Consider the following 4,493-nt stretch of genomic DNA (forward strand, 5'->3'; position numbering starts at 1 on the left):
ATGAAAAGAACAATTAATGTGAAAATGTTTTCCAATCTATTTCAAGCTTTTCTCCCCGCCAAGGAAAACTATATATTTTTTGTTGTAGAGACTTCTGTTCACTTTAGATTATCTCTAAGCAATGTACTTTTATTCTGTATTAATCTTTTTTATTAATTATTATTGGAGTATACTTGCTTTTACAATGTTGTTAGTTTCTGCTGTAGAACAAAGTGAATGAGCTATACAAATACATATATCCCCTGTTCCCCTGTTTTTTGGATTTCCTTACCTTAGATCACCACAGACCATTGAGTAGAGTTCTCTGTGTTATATAGTAGGTTCTCATGATTTATCTGTTTTTTTACATTGTTGTATATTCCCCATTAATCTTAACTAGACTATATCAGATACCATTTGTAAAACATTTCTTGTTTTACAAGAACTGTCTGAATTCCCATTAAGGGCCAGGAGTAGGTTACCAGCACCACCTAGGGTAGAATATATTTATCAAGACAGCCCAGAGTGGGAGAGTCCCATGGTGGCAAGAATTGAAACCAGAGCCTGTAGAGCTAGGGGGTAAGTTCAAAGGTCAGAAATGGACAATAAACAGAAAAACTAGCATTCAGTTATTAAATTAGATCAAAAGAGGGACTAAGAATTACTCCATATAGATCACACTACCGAAAAAAATTCTGTTCACTCAGACCATTCTACAAGGATAGTGATGAACAGATATAAGACTACCTTTTGATGGTTAAGAGAACATCTGAGACCTTTAAGAACTTTGTTTCTGACCTTCAGTGAGATTTCACAGGATGTTAAAATGATAGAACAAGAACTGGCTGCTCTTTACAAAAAAAGAATAATCTAAAATCAAGCATAATGGCTAAAAAATTTAAAAGGTAATAAATTGAGAATGAATATTGCTAGAAACCAAAATTAGTAAGTTAGAAACTAAACCATGTTTTACCCATCTTATTAGCAAAGATTTAGATTACTAATATAAAAAAATAGCATTTTCCTCATTATAAATTGGTACAAACTTTTTAGTGTGTAAATTAGCAATATCAATTAAAATTCAAAATATTCTGGGTTTGGACCCAGAGCTTCCACTTCTAAAAATTATTCCTGAACAAAGAGATGGGTCCAAGAATATCTGCTGCAAACTTTTGTTTTAAACTTGGAAAGAACCCAAATGTTGATTAATAAGAACTATTTAATATGTCTATAAAATGTAACATCTGCAGTAGTAAAAAAAGGATGACTGAAAAATGCCAAAAACTGCTAAGAAGCAACTTATGTATCAACTCAATATGTCTAATAAATGTTAATATGTGGGGGAAAAAGTATTTGGGATTCAGCCAAAATTTGCTATTTAAATAAAGTTAGGTCAAGCACTAAACCATCTATTAAAAAAAAAAAAGAAAGAAAGAAATACTCAGTATCATGTAATAACCTATAATGGAAAATAACCTAAAAAAGAATAGATATGTATCTGCATAACTAAATCACTCTGATATACATCTGAAACACAACATTTTAAATCAAATATATTTCCATAAATTTTGTAAAGAAAGCTTTTAAAATAGAAGGTTATGAAGAAAAAATCCTAAAGAAAGTTAGAAGGTATATATGAACTGAAACAAAAATAGAAAACAACAAAAGTAAAACTTGTTGGGATAATAAAACAAGAGCTGCTTCTTGGAAAAAGAAAATCAGAAACATTGATACAACTGTGGCCAATCTAATAAGGGGAAGAGGAGGTTATTTCCAATACTAGAAATGAGAAATGGTATGGGATTCTGAGAGGATAATATTCAACCCTGAGTGGAATAATTTTTGTTTCAGGAAAGGTCCAGTCAAGCCCAAACCTGGGGAAAGAAAGGGAAGGTAAGAAAGAGAAAGACAGTCAGGGGAAGAAAGGAAGAAAAGGAAAGGAAGGGAGAAAGAAAGAAAAGTAAATATCTCAACAGATGTTGTAAACTATCCAATGAAACAATTCTCTTTAAAATCTAAAAACAGAAATAGAAATTCATTAAAACATATCCTCATTGCCTTTGATGGTACTAAGAACAAGAAAACCCATTTACACATCACTGTTTAGAATTTCTGGCCAACACAATAAGATTATTTTAAAAAAAAGAAACAAAAATATGCCATGTTATTTGTAAAATTATGGACAGCGGAAATATTTTTTTAATATTATTTTTATAAACCATAATTTTACTTACACTTTGGCAGCATTAATAAAACAATAAATTTTACCTAAAAAAACAAGCAAAGTAGACAAGGTAATTCACAAAGGGTAATAACAAAATAGTAATAGTAATCTTGACAGATATTCAATACATTTGTAAACAAAACAAAGTGTCATTGCCTGAAAAAAATATAGAGGTATCAATAGAAAAACAGAGGAAGTGCCTGAAAGATCTCAACTCACTAGTAACTGTCTTTAATTTGCAGGCACAGAAACTGATTCAAGTTAATTCTAAGAAGCAAAGCCCTGATGTTATTATCTCTTCTCAGGTTTTGTGTGTGTGTGTGTGTGTGTGTGTGTGTGTGTGTGTGTGTGTGTGTGTGTGTGTGTTTAAATCTAGTAATTTTAGGCTGGAGAGTTAAGAGGATAGAGACTTAAAGTGTCTTTAAGGAGGAGGAGGAAAGGAAGGGAGGGGGTTGAGGGTTTCATTGTGTGATTTGAACAGCATTGGTGAAGCTCAAACAAGGGAGGTAGCAAGCCATGCAGGCCTAGGGGAAGAGCATTTCCAGAAAAACAGCAGTTGCAAAGTTTTTGGATCGGGAAGAAATGGAATTTGCTTGAGGAAAAGCAAGGCCAGTGTTGTCAAAAACAGATCACCAGTGGGGAAAATAGTAGAGTAGAATGACAGAGAATGGAAGAGAGGAAGTAATCAGGGACCATATCACTGGAACCTTTTCATTTGGCAATAAATACAACTTGTACTCCTTAGGAGCATATTTCAGAGCAAACAACAGTAACAGTGTTGATAATACTAAGCAACAATAAAAACATATAAATAAAACATTTCATGCTTTTACTATAGAAATAGAATAAAGGAGATAAGAATGCAATGGTCTGCACATTTATTTATACATAGAGTTTTCACCTGAGACAAGAACACACACACACACACACATTCTTTATACACCTAAAAGTGGTTTAAGCTGACACTTAGCAAAGTACTTTGGCCCAAGCAAACTAACTGGAAAGACCTAGTAAAATATTCAAAGTGGAAATCAATCAATCAAGAATTGCATAAATAAATACAATTCACTTGTACTTGCATTTACACTCAGGAAATTACCTAAAATGGAAAAAATAGACTCACTGGACCTTAGTCATCTGTAGTTCTTCCTCTTCAGTTCTGAGACGGATGTTAACCCCTTGGTGATCATCACTTTCCAGCATTTTGTGAAAGCTTAGAGGATTTAAATAAATTGTGGAGGTGGGTGGGAAAGAGTGGGGAGAGACAAAGAGGAGGAGAAAGGAAGAGGAAATCGAGAGATTTCTCCTGGCATAGGTATACAGCCAAGATCCCAGGTTCCTTGAATGGTACACAGAGATTGCTAGGTATTTGTGCCAGAAGTAGCGAAGGTATGGCATTCTACTTCAGGAGGAGACTCAACTCCAGGAACACACAGAGGAAGTCAAGTGTGCTGATGTTCAGGAACCAATACTTAGAGGGCACCCCACAGGTCTGTGAAAGAGCCCTTGGAGAGTGCAAGAGAAAAGGTTTCCATGAGTATAATAACAGACTAAATAGTTGGATAGAGTAGAGGAAGGATAATAACTCTATGACCTGATAATTACTGAAATAAATGAGACAATTCCTGCACATCAGACTGTGTCAAGTAAGACTGAAACTCAGTATTAGTTTCATAAAATGGGAAATTACACACACAAAGAATTAGCTGTTAACTGTAATGCATTCGTGTCCAAGGCAATATAAGATACAAAACTGAAATCTTCACATGTTCAACTAGGGTAAGATACATGTAACTGGAAAAGGTAAGGAAAAGTTCTATAGAGGGTTTAATCACCCTGGAACCTTCATATCCACTACATTTACTATTCTCGGACAACTCTATTGTAGCTTAAGGGAAAGAGAACTAAATTTAACCCAATTCATAAACTGAACAGATTCCCTGTGTTTGATCCTTTTTCAGTTAAAACTATGGGTCCAGTACAAATCAAATCAAGACTTTTTTCCTTGGGAATCTTAACTTTCTTTACTACTGTGACTGAGATAGATATGGCTACTTCACTGTGACTAAAGGCCAGCCAAATGGAAAAGGAGATGGAATTAATCAAATTTCCCTTTTGATCACTCAACAGGAGGTCCGTAGGCACCAGGTCTCATTCTATTAACTATCTCTGCTTCTCCAATGCAGTCAATGATACACAGGGTCTGCTTAATGCTTGCAGGTGCCTCTCACCAAACAGGCATTTTAACAGTTGGCTTCCTTGAGATGTCCCTGGGCTAGGTAAAGACACT

The 4,493-nt window shown here is 34.5% G+C and overlaps 1 pseudogene; it reads left to right on the forward strand.

Annotated features, from left to right (window-relative positions):
• LOC104982687 overlaps nt 1–4,482 on the forward strand; it is a 5,057-nt pseudogene extending 575 nt beyond the window's left edge.
• Nucleotides 4,483–4,493: the final 11 nt, after the last annotated feature.

Source organism: Bison bison, unplaced genomic scaffold, assembly GCF_000754665.1.
Source record: "Bison bison bison isolate TAMUID 2011002044 unplaced genomic scaffold, Bison_UMD1.0 scf7180017864537, whole genome shotgun sequence".
NCBI classification, from domain to species: Eukaryota; Metazoa; Chordata; class Mammalia; order Artiodactyla; family Bovidae; genus Bison; species Bison bison.